This window comes from Arachis ipaensis, chromosome B9 (genome assembly GCF_059453495.1).
Source record: "Arachis ipaensis isolate K30076 ecotype BB chromosome B9, ASM5945349v1, whole genome shotgun sequence".
Classification (NCBI taxonomy): domain Eukaryota; kingdom Viridiplantae; phylum Streptophyta; class Magnoliopsida; order Fabales; family Fabaceae; genus Arachis; species Arachis ipaensis.
In genome coordinates, this window is record NC_142444.1 from 93946869 (window position 1) to 93965375 (window position 18507).

At 37.2% G+C, this 18507-nt stretch overlaps 2 non-coding genes across 2 annotated transcripts; one reads left to right on the forward strand and one right to left on the reverse strand.

Moving 5' to 3' along the window:
• Positions 1–597: 597 nt before the first annotated feature.
• Positions 598–701, forward strand: LOC148545500 (small nucleolar RNA R71). The gene has a single exon (XR_015902135.1). It is a non-coding gene; the product is annotated as a small nucleolar RNA R71 (small nucleolar RNA).
• Positions 702–7337: 6636 nt separating this feature from the next.
• On the reverse strand, positions 7338–7441 carry LOC148545501 (small nucleolar RNA R71). The gene has a single exon (XR_015900539.1). It is a non-coding gene; the product is annotated as a small nucleolar RNA R71 (small nucleolar RNA).
• Between the last annotated feature and the right edge of the window lie 11066 nt (positions 7442–18507).

Sequence of the window (18507 nt, forward strand, 5' to 3'; positions counted from 1 at the left end):
GAGACTACAGTTGCTAAGTCAGAGTTGCTCTGCTTAGAATTCTCTATCTGTTGCTGAGAAGATGATGGAAAAGGTTTGCTATTGCCAAACCTATTTCTTCCACCATTATTATTATTGAAGCCTTGATTAGGCTTCTGCTGATCCTTCCGTGAGAGATTAGGATGATTCCTCCATGAAGAATTATAGGTGTTTCCATAGTATTCTCCCATGTAATTCACCTCTTCCATTCCAGGATTCTCAGGATCATAAGCTTCTCCTTCATGGCAGGCTTCCTTAGTACTAACGGATACAGCTTGCATTCCAGTCAGACTTTGAGAAATCATATTGACTTGCCGAGTCAATATTTTATTCTGAGCCAATATTGCATTCAGAGTATCAATCTCAAGAACTCCTTTCTTCTGAGTTGTCCCATTATTTTCAGGATTCCTTTCAGAAGTGTACATGAACTGGTTATTTGCAACCATTTCAATGAGTTCCTGGGCTTCTGTAGGCGTCTTCTTCAGATGAAGAGATCCACCAGCAGAGTGATCCAATGACATCTTGGATAATTAAGATAGACCATCATAGAATATACATATGATGCTCCATTTTAAAAACATGTCAGAAGGACACCTTCTGATCAATTACTTGTATCTTTCCCAAGCTTCATAGAAGGATTCACCTTCCTTCTGTCTGAAGCTTTGGACTTCCACTCTAAGCTTGCTCAACTTTTGAGGTGGAAAGAATTTGGCCAAGAAAGCATTGACCAACTTTTCCCAAGAGTTCAGGCTATCTTTAGGTTGTGAGTCCAACCATGTCCTAGCTTTGTCTCTTACAGCAAAGGGAAAAGGCATAAGTCTGTAGACCTCAGGATTAACCTCATTGGTCTTAACAGTGTCACAGATTTGCAAGAATTCAGCTAAGAACTGATGAGGATCTTCCAATGGAAGTCCATGAAACTTGCAATTCTGCTGTATTAGAGAAACTAATTGAGGCTTAAACTCAAAGTTGTTTGTACCAATTGCAGGAATTGAGATGCTCATTCCACAGAAGTCAGAAGAGGGTGCAATAAAGTCACCAAGCATCTTCCTTGCATCTCCACCATTGTTGTTAGGTTTGGCTATCTCTTCGTCTTTTTCAAAAAATTCTGTCAGGTCCTCTCCGGAGTGTTGTGCTTTAGCTTCTCTTAGCTTACTCTTTAGAGTCCTTTCAGGTTCAGGATCAGCTTCAACAAGAATGTTCTTATCCTTGCTCCTGCTCTTATGAAAAAGAAGAGAACAGAAAAGAATAGGAATCCTCTATGTCACAGTATAGAGATTCCTTTATGTGAGTAGAAGATTAGAAGAGTAGAATGAAGAAGAGAGAAGATGAAGAATTCGAACACAGAGAGGGAGAGAGGGTTCGAATTATAAGAAGAAGAGAAGTGTTAGTAAATAAATAGATAAATAGAAAGAGATGAGAGACAGAGAGAGAATTCGAATTTTAAATTAAAATAAAAGGAAAATATTTTTGTTTTTATTTTAATTATTGGTTAGTATTCAAAATTTTAAAAAGAGAAGTAAAATGAAATTAATTGAAAATTAAATAAATTGATTTCTTAAAAAGATTTTTGAAAAAGTGGTTAGTGATTTTCGAAAATTGGAGAGAGAAAAGTAGTTAGGTGGTTTTGAAAAAGATATGATTGAAATAGAAAACTTTAAAATCAAACAAAAAGTCAAGTAGTTAATTGAAGAAGATTTGAAAATCAATTTTGAAAAGATAGGAAGTTAGAAAAGGATTTTGAAATTAAAATTTGAAAAAGATATGATTGAAATTAAAAAGATTTGAATTGGAAATTAGAAAGATTTGATTTTTGAAATTAAAGTTGATTACTTGACTAACAAGAAACTAATAGATATGATTCTAGAATTTAAAGATTAATCCTTTCTTAATAGGCAAGTAACAACTTGAAAAAATTTTGAATTAAAATATTAAATGTTAACATTAATTATGGAATAAAAGTAAGAAAAAGATTTTGAAAATCAAATTTTTTAAGTTTTCGAAAAAGATAGAAATTTTAAATTGAAATTTTGACTTGACTAATCAAGAAACAACTAAATTTTAAAACTTTATGAATAAATCAATTCAAAATTTCGAAAATTATGAGTGAAATAAGGGAAAGATATTTTTTTTATTTTTGAATTTTAATGAGGAGAGAGGAAAACAACAAAAAGACACAAGACATAAGAAATTAAGATCAAAACAAAAATTGCATGCATGAACACTTTGAATGTCAAGATGAACACCAAGACAACTTTGAAGATCATGATGAACATCAAGAACATATTTTTGAAAATTTTTAAGAAAAGAAAGACATGCAAGACACCAAACTTAGAAATTTTCAAACTTTAGACACTAATAATCCAAGAATGCATATGAAAAACAAGAAAAGAATCAAAACAAGAAAATGAAAAGATCAAATAAGGAAAATTATCAAGAACAGTTTGAAGATCAATGAAGAACACATGATGAATTTTTGAAAATTTTAAGAAAATTAAAAAAGATGCAATTGACACCAAACTTAAAGTTTGACACTAGACTCAAACAAGAAACATAAAATATTATTGGTTTTATGATTTTATTAATTTTTTTGTATTTTTTGAAAAAAAATTTTGGAAAAAGAAAAATAGGAATTTCAAAATTTTTAATAAGAATTCCAGGAATCATGCAATGTTAGCCTAAAGCTTCGGTCCAATAATTTAGACATGGCTAAATAGCCAGCCAAGCTTTATGTGAAAGCTTCGGTCCAAAAGATTAGACATGGCCAAATGGCCAGCCAAGCTTCAGCAGGGCATTACATACAACAGCCAAATTGATGGGAATCAAAAGGCTCTTGCAAAGATAAGTAGAAACCTCGATCCAAATAATTAGACATGGCTTAACAGCCAACCAGGATTCAACATATCTCATGAAACTCTAGAATTCATTCTTAAAAACTCTGAAGAACAAAATATTTTATTTATTTTTTTTTTAAAATTTTTTTCGAAAATTAAAATACAAATAAAAGAAAGATTAAACATAAAATAAAATTACCTAATCTAAGCAACAAGATGAACCGTCAGTTGTCCAAACTCGAACAATCCCCGGCAACGGCGCCAAAAACATGGTACGTGAATTGTTTGTTCCCCGGCAACGGCGCCAAAAACTTGGTGCGCGTGACGTGATCTCAACACTTCTTCACAACTCAGCGTAACTGACCAGCAAGTGCACTGGGTCGTCTAAGTAACACCTTACGTGAGTAAGGGTCGATCCCACGGAGATTGTCAGCTTGAAGCAAGCTATGGTCATCCTTGTAAATCTCAGTCAGGAAGATTCAACTGGTTATGAGGTTTTGATAATTAAAATAGAAATAAAATAGAAAATAAAATAGAGATACTTATGTAGTTCATTGGTGGGAATTTCAGATAAGCGTCTAGAGATGCTTTGTTGCTTCTGAACTTCTGCTTTCCTACTGCCTTCTTCCAACCATGCATTACCTCCTTCCATGGCAAGCTGTATGATCCTCTCAGATGAAAATAAATCCATATGCACTGTCACCGCATGGCTAATTGATGAGCGGATAATTTGTACGCTTTTTGGCAGGGTTTTTACATAGTTTTTAGTATGATTTGATTAGTTTTTAGTATATTTTTGTTAGTTTTTAAATAAAAAACACATTTATGAACTTTACTATGATTTTGTGTGTTTTTCTATGATTTTAGGTAATTTCTGGCTGAAATTGAGGGACTTGAGCAAAAATCAGATTCAGAGGTTGAAGAAGGACTGCAGATGCTGTTGGATTCTGACCTTCCTGCACTCAAAGTGGATTTTCTGGAGCTACAGAAGTCCAAATGGCACGCTCTCAATTGCGTTGGAAAGTAGACATTCAGGGCTTTCCAACAATATATAATAGTTCATACTTTGCCCGAGTTTAGATGACGCAAACTGGCGTTCAATGCCAGCTCTCTGCCCTATTCTGAAGTTAAACGCCAGAAACAGGTTGCAAAGCAGAGTTAAACGCCAGAAACAGGTTACAAACTGGCGTTTAACTCCAAGAAAGACTTCTGCACGTGAAAGCTTCAATGCTCAGCCCAAGTACACACCAAGTGGACCCTGAAGTGAATTTCTGCATCATTTACTCATTTCTGTAACCCTAGTAACTAGTTTAGTATAAATAGAACTTTTTACTATCATGTTAAGAGTCTGATCTTTGATTAGTCTTATGCTATCTTAGACCTTTATGGGGGCTGGCCACTCGGCCATGTCTACCCTATTTTCACTTATGTATTTTCAACGGTAGAGTTTCTACACACCATAGATTAAGGTGTGGAGCTCTGTCGTTCCTCATGAATTAATGCAAAGTACTACTGTTTTTCTATTCAATTCAAGCCTATTTCTTTTCTAATACATCCATTCGCACACAAGAACATGATGAATGTGATGATTACGTGACGCTCATCACCATTCTCACTTATGAACGTGTGCCTGACAAACACTTCTGTTCTACATGCAAACAAGCTTGAATGTGTATCTCTTAGCCTTCTGATCGTGAGATCAGAGTCTTCGTGGTATAGGCTAGAACTATTGGCGGCCATTCGTGAGATCCGGAAAGTCTAAACCTTGTCTGTGGTATTCCGAGTAGGATCTGGGAAGGGATGGCTACGATGAGCTTCAAACTCGCGAGTGCTGGGCATAGTGACAGACGCAAAAGGATTACTGAATCCTATTCCAGTATGATCGAGAACCGACAGATGATTAGCCGTGCGGTGACAGCGCATTTTGGACCATTTTCACTAAGAGGACGGGAAGTAGCCATTGACAATGGTGATGCCCTACATAAAGCTTGCCATGGAAAGGAGTATGAAGGATTGGATGAAGACAGTAGGAAAGCAGAGGTTCAGAAGGAACAAAAGCATCTCCATACGCTTATCTGAAATTCTCACCAATGAATTACATAAGTATCTCTATCTTTATTTTACGTTTTATTTATCTTTTAATTATTAAAATTCTATAACCATTTGAATCCACCTGACTGAGATTTACAAGGTGACCATAGCTTGCTTCAAGCCGACAATCTCCGTAGGATCAACCCTTACTCACGTAAGGTTTATTACTTGGACGACCCAGTGCACTTGCTGGTTAGTTATGCGAAGTTGTGACAAAAAACTAAGATTATGAACGTACGTATTAAGTTTTTAGCGCCGTTATCAAGGAATGAACGATCACGATTTTGTGCACCAGGTTTTTGGCGCCGTTGCCGGGGATTGTTTGAGTTTGGACAACTGACGGTTCATCTTGTTGCTCAGATTAGGTAATTTTATTTTATTTTTAAGCTTTTTATTTCCTATTTTCGAAAATAAAAAAAAAATTTCTTCTTTTTCGTTTTTCCCAAAATAATTTTCTAAAAAAACCAAAAAAATTAACAAAATCATAAAATCAAAAATAATTTGATGTTTCTTGTTTGAGTCTAGTGTCTAATTGTAAGTTTGGTGTCAATTGCATGCTTTTAACTTTTCTTAAATTTTCGAAGAACACATGCATTGAGTTTCTTTCTTGTTCTTCATAATCTTCAAGGTGTTCTTGATGAATTGCTTTGTTTGATCTTTGCATTTTTATGTTTTGTGTCTTTTCTTGTTTTTCATATGCATTTTAGAATCATAAGTGTCTATAGAGTAAAAATTTCTAAGTTTGGTGTCTTGCATGTTTTTCTTTTCTTAAAAATTTTTAAAAATAAGTTCTTGGTGTTCATCTTGACATTCAAAGTGTTCTTGGTGTTCATCTTGACATTCAAAGTGTTCTTGCATGCATCATGTGTTTTGATTCATAATTTTCATATTTTGAGTCTTTTGGTTGTTTTTCTCTTTCTTCATTAAAAATTCAAAAAATAAAAAAAAATATCTTTCCCTTATTTTCTCATAAATTTTCAAAAATTTGACTTGACTTTTTCAAAACTTTTTAAAATTTAATTGTTTCTTATGAGTCAAATCAAATTTTCAATTTAAAAATTCTATATTTTTCAAATATTTTTCAAAAATCAAATCTTTTTCATTTTTTTTCTTTCATAATTTCGAAATTTTCAAAAATTTATTTTCAAAATCTTTTTCTTATTTCTATTTCATATTTTCGAAATTAATGCTAACAATTAATGTGATTGATTCAAAAATTTTAAGTTTGTTACTTGCCTAGTAAGAAAGGTTCAATCTTTAAATTTTAAAATCATATCTTTTTGTTTCTTGTTAGTCAAGTAATCAACTTTAATTTCAAAAATCAAATCTTTTTAAATTTCTTTTTCAAATCTTTTTCAAAATAAATGTCAATCACATCTTTTTCAAAATCAATTTCAAAATCTTTTCTACCCTCTTATCTTTTCAAATTGATTTTCAAATCTTTCTCAAATTAATCCTATCTTTTTTTTTCAATCATATCTTTTTCAAAACTACCTAACTAATTCTCTATTTAATTTTTGAAAATCACCTTCCTCTTTTTTAAAATTCCTTTTTAATTAACTAATTGTTTTAAAATTTAATTTTAATTTAATTTAATTTTCTTTTTAAAACTTTCAAATTTTCACTTTAATTTTAAATTAAAAATAAAAATATTTTTTTAATTTATTTAATTTTCGAATTCTCCTCCCTCTCATCTCCTTCTAATTATTTATTTATCTACTAACACTTCTCTTCTTCTTAAAAATCCGAACCCTCTCCTTCCTGCTATGTTCGAATTCTTTTTCTTCTCTTCGACTCACATAAAGGAACCTCTCTACTGTGGCAAAGAGGATCCCTATTATTTTCTATTTTCTTATTTTTCATATGAGCAGGAACAAGGATAAGAACACTCTTGTTGAAGCTGATCCTGAACCTGAAAGGACTCTGAAGAGGAAGCTAAGGGAAGCTAAAGCACAACTCTTTGGAGAAAATCTAACAGAAATTTTTGAAAAAGAAGGAGACATGGCCGAAAATAATAACAATGCAAGGAAGATGCTTGGTGACTTTACTGCACTAAATTCCAATTTACATGGAAGAAGCATCTCAATCCCTGCCATTGGAGCAAACAATTTTGAGCTAAAGCCTCAATTAGTTTCTCTAATGCAACAGAACTGCAAGTTTCATGGACTTCCATCAGAAGATCCTTTTCAGTTCTTAACTAACTTCTTGCAGATCTGTGATACTGTTAAGACCAATGGGGTTGACTCCGAGGTCTACAGGCTTATGCTTTTCCCGTTTGCTGTAAGAGACATAGCTAGAATATGGTTGGACTCTCAACCTAAAGATAGCCTGAACTCTTGGGATAAGCTGGTCACGGCTTTCTTAGCCAAGTTCTTTCCTCTTCAAAAGCTTAGCAAGCTTAGAGTGGATGTTCAAACCTTCAAACAGAAAGAAGGTGAATCCCTCTATGAAGCTTGGGAGAGATACAAGAAACTGACCAAGAAGTGTCCTTCTGACATACTTTCAGAATGGACCATCCTGGATATATTCTATGATGGTCTGTCTGAATTATCAAAGATTTTATTGGACCATTCTGCAGGTGGATCCATTCACCTAAAGAAAACTCTTGTAGAAGCTCAGGAACTCATTGACATGGTTGCAAATAACTAGTTCATGTACACTTCTGAAAGGAATCCTGTGAGTAATGGGATGCCTCAGAGGAAGGGAGTTCTTTAAATTGATACTCTGAATGCCATATTGGCTCAGAACAAAATATTGAATCAGCAAGTCAATATGATTTCTCAGAGTCTGAATGGATTGGAAGCTGCATCCAACAGTACTCAAGAGGCATCTTCTGAAGAAGAAGCTTATGATCCTAAGAACCCTGCAATAGCAGAGGTGAATTACATGGGAAAACCCTATGGAAATACCTATAATCCCTCATGGAGAAATCATCCAAATTTCTTATGGAAGGATCAACAAAAGCCTCAACAAGGCTTTAATACTGGTGGAAGAAACAGGTTTAGCAATAGCAAGCCTTTTCCATCATCCACTCAGCAACAGACAGAGAATTCTGAGCAGAATCCATCTAGCTTAGCAAATATAGTCTCTGATCTATCTAAGGCCACTCTAAGTTTCATGAATGAAACAAGGTCCTCAATTAGAAATTTGGAGGCACAAGTGGGCCAGCTGAGTAAAAGAGTCACTGAAACTCCTCCTAGTACTCTCCCAAGCAATACAGAAGAGAATCCAAAAAGAGAGTGCAAGGCCATTACCTTACTTAGTGTGGCCGAACCCAGAGAGGAGGAGAAGGACGTGAATCCTAGTGAGGAAGACCTCCTGGAACGCTCAGTGACCAATAAGGAGTTTCCCTTTGTGGAAAGGAATTTGAGGCTCATCTAGAGACCATAGAAATTCCATTGAACCTCCTTTTTCCCTTCATGAGCTCTGATGAGTATTCATCCTCTGAAGAGGATGAAGACATTACTGAAGAGCAAGTTGCTGAATACCTTGGTGCAATCATGAAGCTGAATGCCAAATTATTTGGTAATGAGACTTGGGAGAATGAACCTCCATTGCTCATCAAGGAACTAAATGCCTTGGTTCAGCAAACTCTACCTCAAAAGAAACAAGATCCTAGTAAATTCTTAATTCCCTGTAACATAGGAACCATGACCTTTGAGAAGGCTCTATGTGACCTGGGGTCAGGAATAAACTTAATGCCACTCTCTGTAGTGGAGAAACTTGGGATCTTTGAGGTGCAAGCTGCCAGAATCTCATTAGAGATGGTAGACAGCTCAAGAAAACAGGCTTATGGACTAGTAGAGGACATGCTAGTAAAGGTTGAAGGCCTTTACATCCCTGCTGATTTCATAATCCTAGACACTGGGAAGGATGAGGATGAATCCATCATCCTTGGAAGACCCTTCCTAGCCACAGCAAGAGTTGTGTTTAATGTGGACAGAGGAGAATTGGTCCTTCAACTGAATGAGGACAAGCTTGTGTTTAAGACTCAAGGATCTCCTTCTATAACCATGGAGAGGAAGCATGATAAGAAACAACTAAATTTTTAAAAGCTTCTCTCACTGCAGAGTCAACCAAAGCCCCCACAGTCAAACTCTAAGTTTGGTGTTGGGAGGACACAACCAAACTCTAAGTTTGGTGTTGAACCCCCACATTCAAACTCTAAGTTTGGTGTAGGGAGGTTCCAACAAAGCTCTGAACATCTGTGAGGCTCCATGAGAGCTCACTGTCAAGCGATTAACATTAAAGAAGCACTTGTGGGGAGGCAACCCAATGTTATTTAATTATATCTATTTATTTTCTATTGCTATTTTATGTTTTTTTTAGGTTGATGATCATGTGGAGTCACAAAAAACTACTGAAAAATAAAAAACAGAATGAAAAACAACTTTAAAAATAGCTCACCCTGGAGGAAGAACTTACTGGCATTTAAACGCCAGTAAGAAGCATCAAACTGGCATTTCACGCCAGAAAGAAGCATCAAGCTGGCGTTAAACGCCAGAAACAAGCACTAGACTGGCGTTAACGCCAGAACAGAGCATGGAAGTGGCGTTTAACGCCAGAAACTGGCTACATTTGGGCGTTTAACGCCAAAAATAGGTAGCAGTATGGCGTTAAACGCCAGTATTGCATACTAACGGCGTTTTACATGCCTAATTCGAGCAGGGATGTTAAGTCCTTGACCCCACTGGATCTGTGGACCCACAGGATCCCTTCAGGATCTGTGGATCCCACAGGATCCCCACCTCTTCTTCTCTCCCCTTCAGACTTTTTCATAACTCTCTTCAACAAATACCCTTCACCAATCACCTCAATCACTCTTTTCCATCACCTCTTCACCACTCACATCCATCCTCTTGATGACAAGTCATCTTAGCCTAGTTTCACTAGCCTTTTTCTTTGTTTTTATTAGGTTTTATGCACTTTCTTGCATTCTAAGTAAGTAATTTGGAATGAAAATGCATGACTTCTTTAAATCAAACAACCACCATGTAATTGATGCTAAATCATGAGGTTTAAGCTAAATTTAATTGATATTTAATTGATTTATAAACCTTGTTAAATTTGTGATACTTTGATTGGTTGAATTGATTACTTGTAGGTGAAGAAAGAAGAAAATAAGAAAAGCGTGGCTTAAGAAGCGTGCCCAAGGAAAGAAAAAGCGTGGCAAAAATCAAAGAAAAGTGAAAGCTAAGTTGAGAAAGCAAACTTAGCTTTACAAGGACAAATGGGAGAAGGCAAGGCACCAAGCTCAGTTCAATTAGTTAACTGAGCACTAAAGAAAGCAAGGAAACATCATAAGGCTCAGTTCACTAAGTGAACTTTATCGGGGGCTTCTCAAAATTAATTCAAGATGAAATTCCAAGGGAGGAAGCCATCAAGTTTCGAACTCATGAACTCAAGGAAGGCAAGGAACGCTCCTTGCAAGGAAAATCAAGAAGAAATGGCCAAAATGCTTCCTCCAATGTTCGAACATGGAACCTCACGCTACCAAGCTTGCAAGGAAAATAAGCCAAAATTTGCCAAAAAGCATTCACCAAGACTTAAACCTTGCACCTAAAGGATGACAAGAAGGCGCTACTCCAAGGAGGCAAGGGCACTCAGTTTTTTTACTTAACTGAGCGCTACATTATATTGCTAGGCATAAGGAAAATTGACTCCACAAAATGCATTCACTAGGATTCGAACTTGGGAGCCTCTCACTTGCAAGGAAGGAGCGCTACTCTTGGTGAAAGGAAAATGAGCCAAGATGGCTCCCCCAAGGTTCGAACCTGGAGCTTCCTTGTACAAGCACTCCTTACACTCCACTCCTCCAAGGAAAACAAACTCTCATTTGCTTCCACTAAGAGTTGAACCTGGGACCTTGGAGTGCAAATCTAAGCGCTACACAAGGGGAGCTCAGTTGGTTTTTCCAACTGAGCACTACCTCTCCATTCTCCCCACACCATGACACGGCCCAAGCAACAAATTGGCGCAACAAGGAGCAAGCATGAGCGTGCACTTGACACAGCCAAGATGCCATGGAGCGCACAACTTTGACACACCTAGAGCTCAGTTCAAATTTCCAACTGAGCTCTAGTGTCACGCATTCAACCAAGGCTGGGACATGCACCATACTTGACACGGGCAGCACACTTGAGTGCTCAGTTGGTTTTTCCAACTGAGCTTGCCCCTGGGAGGTGAAATATTGGGCTGAAAATTGAATTAAAACTCCAACTTAATTCATTTCTTCACCAAATCAAAAGCCCATCCAAATTAAAAAATCCAAGAATAGAAAGTGTATAAATAGGAGCTAGTTTGATGTAATTAGGACCGCTAGACTTTACTTTGAATTTTTCCTTTAAATTTTCATTTTCTTTTTGAGTTTCTATTTTGAATTTAGATCTTAGAGAATTGGGAAGGAGAATTGATCTCTCTTCTTCCTTGTTCTTGCTTGAGCACTCTTTACTTTTCTTGCTTTTGATCTTGGGTGAAGAATTGAAGAACTTCTGTTTCAATCTCACCTTGAGATCTCTTGTTTACTTTCTCTGCATAATTGAATTTGAATTTCTGTTTACTGCAACTTCTCTTATTCTTCTTCTACACTTTCTGCATTTTACTTTTCTACATTTCTTTTGCAATTGTTCTTGTTAGATCAAGGAAGGATTTGAGATCTAGACTTGTTATCTAGTCTCTTCCACTCCTGAGATCTTCAACCACTTTTAAATTGCTGCAAATTAAGCATTGCTCACTTCCTTTTTTGAATTTTCAAAGCATTTTTACTTTTCTGTTGAGATCTAGTTCAATTCAATTACTCCTCTACTCTTCTGTTTATTGCAATTTACCTTTGCTTGTTTAAATTCTGCAATCCCAATTCCCAATTCCTTTTACAATTCAAGCAATTTACATTTCTTGCACTTTAAGATTCAGCCATTTACCTTTCTTGCAATCTAAGTTTCTGTAATTTACCTTACTTGTTCTTTAAGATTCAGCACATTTACTTTCTTGCTCTTTCATTTAATGTAATTTTCCCCTTCTCCCTTTACATTTCAAGCAATTTAGTTTCTGCAAATTACAAAACACTCAACCAATACTTGATTCGCTTGACTAAATCAACCACTAAACTAAAATTGCTCAATCCTTCAATCCCTGTGGGATCGACCTCACTCATGTGAGTTATTATTACTTGATGCGACCCGGTACACTTGCGGTGAGTTTTGTGTTGGATCGTTTTCCACACATCAAGTTTTTGGCGCCGTTGCCGGGGATTGATTAGATTGACAATGATTAAGTAAGGTGGTGGTCTAGATTAAGCACTTTTTCTTTATCTTTTTACTAAGCATACTAACTGTTTGAATTTTTGCTTAAGCTAACACTAACTTCACTCTAGCAATAGAGTGTTTAATTCTGGTTCTTGGTTCTGTGTTTATGTCAGGAGAAAAAAGCGATGAATCCACACCTTTTGATCCTGAAACACTTTGGGGGTTGAGAAGAGAACCAAGAAATGGAGGAAAATCCAACAAATCCACAAGTGGGAGTGGCCAACGACAATGGTCAGCCCCAAAGGAGAGTATTGGCTTCATATACATTTGCTAATCCAAGGCATTGTGGGAGTAGCATCCTTACCCCAAATGTCGATACAAATAACTTTGAATTGAAGCCCCAACTCATCACCTTGGTGCAAAACAACTATTCTTATGCAAGAGGACCACTTGAGGATCCAAACCAACACTTGTCTACTTTCTTGAAGATTTGTGACACTGTCAAAACCAATGGTATGCACCCTAACAATTACAAGCTACTGCTATTTCCATTTTCTCTTAGAGACAAAGCCACTCAATGGTTGGAATCCTTCCCAAGAGACAGCATCAACAATTGGGATGATCTAATAACCAAGTTCCTTGCCAAGTTTTACCCACCTCAAAGAGTTATTAGATTGAAGACTGAAGTACAAACATTCACACAAATGGATGTTGAACCCTTGTATGAGGCATGGAAACGATACAAAGCTCTAATCAGGAAGTGCCCACCTGGAATGTTCAGTGAGTGGGACAGATTGCAGAATTTCTATGAAGGCATGACATTGAAATTTCAAGAGGCTTTGGATTATTCAGCAGGAGGCTCTTTGTAACTCATGAAAACTGCAGAGGAAGCCCAAAATCTCATTGATATGGTGGCCAACAACCAGTATTTCTTTGCTCACCAAAGGCAACGCCAACCATCACAAAGGAAAGGAGTGATGGAGTTGGAACGAGTGGACTCAATCCTAGCTCAAAACGAAATGATGCAGCAGTAAATTCAATAACAATTTGAGCAAATGGCCAAGATAATTGACAATCTTCAAGTTGCAGCAGTCAACACAAGCCAACCATCAACCACATGGGGGCAAAATGAAGAAACTCAAGAAGATCAGCAGCAGGAACAACCTCAATATGTGTACAACCAAAGCTCCAGCCAAAATGAAGTCTATGGTGACACTTACAATCCATCCTGGAAGAACCATCCAAACATAAGATGGGGAAATAACCACACTCAAAACCAGCAACCATGGCAAAGAAATTCAAACCAAAACAACTCAAGAAACAACCAAAACCACAACCAGCAAAACACTAACCCCAATCCATATAGAAAACCCCAAAACAACCACCCAAATTCTAGCTACTATCCACCCAATAACCAAACCACTAACCAAAACACCTACCATCAACCTTCAACATCTCACAACCAGCCACAAGCGTCACAAGACACTCAAAAAATATCCACTTTGGAGATATTAATGGAAAAGATGATGAAGCACCAAGACATAATGATGGAGAAACTCATGAAAAATCAAGAGATGGCAAGACAAGATCAGGAAGTAGCAAGGAAAGATCAAGCCATAATAAGTAAAAACCAAGAAGCTTCAATAAAAAACCAAGAAGCTTCAATCAGAAATCTTGAGAGGCATATGGAATAAATGGCTAAACGAATTACAGAGATGGGTGAGAAGCAATCAAATGCATCCCCTAGTGCCACTCAAGACCACCCAAGGGACAAAAGAAAAGCTACAAAGTGGGAGGAGTGCAAAGCAATCATAGTGGGAAGTGAGAAGGAAGCAATCAATCAGGAAGAACACAACAGACAAGTTCCACAAGAAGAGACAGAAGAGAGAAGTGAAGAGAATAGAAAGACCGAGAATGCAAAAAGCTCAAAGAGAGATAAGAACATCCTTGAAACAAAGCTACAAGAGAAGAAGGAAGGGGTGAAGCCAGATGTCCCCAAACTTCCGTACCCTCAGAGGTTCAAAAAAGAAAACGAGGATAAGCATTACTCAAAGTTCCTGGACATATTCAAGACACTCAGCATCAATATTCCTTTCTTAGAAGCACTTGAACAGATGCCATTATATGCCAAATTTATGAAAGAAGTGCTAACAAAGAAAAGACCCTTGAAGGAAGGACAGATTGTTGAAATGACAATGGAGTGTAGTGCTATTCTCCAAAGTGGTCTACCAGAGAAGAAGGATGATCCTGGAAGGTTTTATATACCTTGTACCATAGGAGACATAACTATTGAGAAATCATTCTGTGACCTTGGTGCAAGCATAAACTTGATGCCTCTATCTCTTATGAGGAAGCTTCAAATTTTTGAACTGAAACCCACTCGAATAGCTCTTCAAATGGCTGACAAGTCCATTCAGCAAGCACTTGGAGTTGTAGAGAATGTGCTGGTAAAAGTGGGGAAATTTCTTCTCCCAGCTGATTTTGTCATCCTGGATATGGAGGAAGACCCTAACACTCCCATCATCCTGGGGAGGCCTTTCCTGGCTACGGGCAGAGCATTGATAGATGTTGAAAAAGGGGAATTGTTGCTGAGAGTGCATGATGAGCACCTAGCATTCCATGTTTTTAAAACCCTGCATGAGCCCACTCAAGAAGAAGATTGTATGGAGGATAAAGCCAGGGATCAAAGCTTGAAGGAGGTACTCAATGAGTTAGCTCCAAGACTTCTAAATCCATGCTTGAAAGTAGTAGAGATGGTGCAGCAAACCAAAGAAATCAAGAAGGAACTAGATCCAAAACCTCAAGATGAGAAATTCAACATCTCAGATAAGGAACCACCAAGGCAGGGAGTATCTTTTGAGAAAGAAAAGAAGAAGAGGCCAAGAGGGTGGAGAAACAAGAAGATCCCTACTGAAGGCTTTTCACCAGGGGATAAAGTGATGTTAAACACCCAACCAATGAAGGTGTCTCCACAATTATCTGAGTACTACACTGTGAACCGGATCCTTTCACTTGAACACCTAGAGATCATCAAAGAAGAGACCGGAAGGAAGTTCACAGTAAGAGGAGAAAAGCTAAGGCACTATGATTTTCAGCCTCCATGATCAAAGAACAAGATGTCAAGCTAGTGACATTAAAAGAGCGCTTGTTGGGAGGCAACCCAACCTGAGGTAGTTTTCTTTTAATAGCTATTTTAATAAAAAGGTTAATTAGTTTATCTATATTGCAAGGAGCTAAGTTTGGTGTTGCACACCAAAACAATCTAAGGGAGAATGAAGGATTCTAAGTTTGGTGTTCCACCAAAATCTCATCATAAAATATATTCTCACCTTCTGCATAATACTAGCTGCAAGCAATTAGATGAACCAATTAATCAAATTGCTGTTCTCTAATCTTTGATTTTATAACCTTTAGCAAAGACAAAAGAATTCATGAATGGTTAACTTGTTGCATCGGAGACATTGGCAAGGAATTAAGTTTGGTGTTCCCACACCAAAATAAGTTTGAACGTCGTGCTCAATTCTTGCACACTAACCAGTTGCCTAAGGGCTTGGGGAACAAGCAACTTTCAATATCTTTTGTAGGAAGTCATTCAATCTCTTGGAGGAAAAGGTACATCATCATGGACAGAGGGAGGACATGGAATCTAACACTGATAATGACACAGAGGAAACAAATAGACTCCAAGAGGTTGTATTGTTCTCTGACTGATTCTAGTTCAACTATGTTAATTGAAAGTGCAAATATCCCCTGTTAATTAGTGTCTTCTTAGATTCATTTACTGTCTGCAAGTTTGTTTGTTTTCATGCTGTTATGGCTTGCTAGTCTAAGTGCTTGATTCACTTTCATCTTACTTGAATTATATGCTTTGTTCCTCATGCTTGAATAAAAGAAAAATAACTGTGAAATAGAGAAAGAGTAAAAGTTTGGTATGATATGAGACAAAATAAGATTATGTGGTGGTATGTGCTGGTTCATTAGTTGATTTATAAATAAGGCTGAATGCAGGCATGACTTTGTGATATGAACTTGAGTTACATTTCATGAGACTTTGCAAATGAAAAAAAGTCCAAAATAAAAGAAAGAAAATACAAGAGAAATAAGCAAAAAGAAATACACAAGGCTGGGCACCAATGGCTACAAATTTGGATAAATTCCTGTGATGCTCTTGTACAAAGATAAGCTTGGATAACTAGGTTCTAAGGGGTGCTTCATCACCCGGCAACTTGAGTTAACTAACCCGGAATTGCCAAGTGAAAGTCCACCATCAAGAGCTACTTTGAGACAAAGCATTTAGTAACCCAAAGAGGTGCTGGGCATCAATTTCCAAAGAACAAACAGAGATGAACAAAACAAGCTAAATGCCTGTGATGTGTGTGTGCTAAGGAGAGGCTTGAGCAAGTAAGCCCATAGGGGTGTTTCAACACCTAGCATCTTGAACCAACTGGGGCGGGAATGCTGGCTGAAAGCTTACTCTAAAAAGCTGCCTTACAACATAGCATTAAGCCTCAGCCAAGAAAGAGAGCAAAAAAAAAAAAAAAAAAAAACCCAGGGACCAAGCAATAACAAGTTTCATTTTTTTGTGTAATTCAAGTAAGGATCCAAAGGGATGTTGATGTCTCAGCCACAGAATAAAAATCACTAAGATACCATTCATAAAAACCCCATTTACCAGTATTCAATGTCTTCCAATAAAAGGCTTATACACTTCTCTGCTTCTAGTAATTTTCTTTATGTTTTACTGCTTGCTTGGGGACAAGCAAGTTTTAAGTTTGGTTTTGTGATGACAAGTCATCTTAGCCTAGTTTCACTAGCCTTTTTCTTTGTTTTTATTAGGTTTTATGCACTTTCTTGCATTCTAAGTAAGTAATTTGGAATGAAAATGCATGACTTCTTTAAATCAAACAACCACCATGTAATTGATGCTAAATCATGAGGTTTAAGCTAAATTTAATTGATAATTAATTGATTTATAAACCTTGTGAAATTTGTGATACTTTGATTGGTTGAATTGATTACTTGTAGGTGAAGAAAGAAGAAAATAAGAAAAGCGTGGCTTAAGAAGCGTGCCCAAGGAAATAAAAAGCGTGGCAAAAATCAAAGAAGAGTGAAAGCTAAGTTGAGAAAGCAAACTGAGCTTCACAAGGACAAATGGGAGAAAGCAAGGCACCAAGCTCAGTTCAATTAGTTAACTGAGCACTAAAGAAAGCAAGGAAACAACATAAGGCTCAGTTCACTAAGTGAGCTTTATCGGGGGCTTCTCAAAATTAATTCAAGATGAAATTCCAAGGGAGCAAGCCATCAAGTTTCGAACTCATGAACTCAAGGAAGGCAAGAAACGCTCCTTGCAAGGAAAATCAAGAAGAAATGGCCAAAATGCTTCCTCCAAGGTTCGAACATGGAACCTCACGCTACCAAGCTTGCAAGGAAAATAAGCCAAAATTTGCCAAAAAGCATTCACCAAGACTTGAACCTTGCACCTAAAGGATGACAAGAAGGCGCTACTCCAAGGAGGCAAGGGCACTCAATTTTTTTACTTAACTGAGCGCTACATTATATTGCTAGGCATAAGGAAAATTGACTCCACAAAATGCATTCACTAGGATTCGAACTTGGGAGCCTCTGACTTGCAAGGAAGGAGCGCTACTCTTGGTGAAAGGAAAATGAGCCAAGATGGCTCCCCCAAGGTTCGAACCTGGAGCTTCCTTGTACAAGCACTCCTTACACTCCACTCCTCCAAGGAAAATAAACTCTCATTTGCTTCCACCAAGAGTTGAACCTAGGACCTTGGAGTGCAAATCTAAGCGCTACACAAGGGGAGCTCAGTTGGTTTTTCCAACTGAGCACTACCTCTCCATTCTCCCCACACCATGACACGGCCCAAGCAACAAATTGGCGCAACAAGGAGCAAGCATGAGCGTGCACTTGACACAGCCAAGATGCCATGGAGCGCACAACTTTGACACACCTAGAGCTCAGTTCAAATTTCCAACTGAGCTCTAGTGTCACGCATTCAACCAAGGCTGGGACACGCACCATACTTGACACGGGCAGCACACTTGAGTGCTCAGTTGGTTTTTCCAACTGAGCTTGCCCCTGGGAGGTGAAATATTGGGCTGAAAATTGAATTAAAACTCCAACTTAATTCATTTCTTCACCAAATCAAAAGCCCATCCAAATTCAAAAATCCAAGAATAGAAAGTGTATAAATAGGAGCTAGTTTGATGTAATTAGGACCGCTAGACTTTACTTTGAATTTTTCCTTTAAATTTTCATTTTCTTTTTGAGTTTCTATTTTGAATTTAGATCTTAGAGAATTG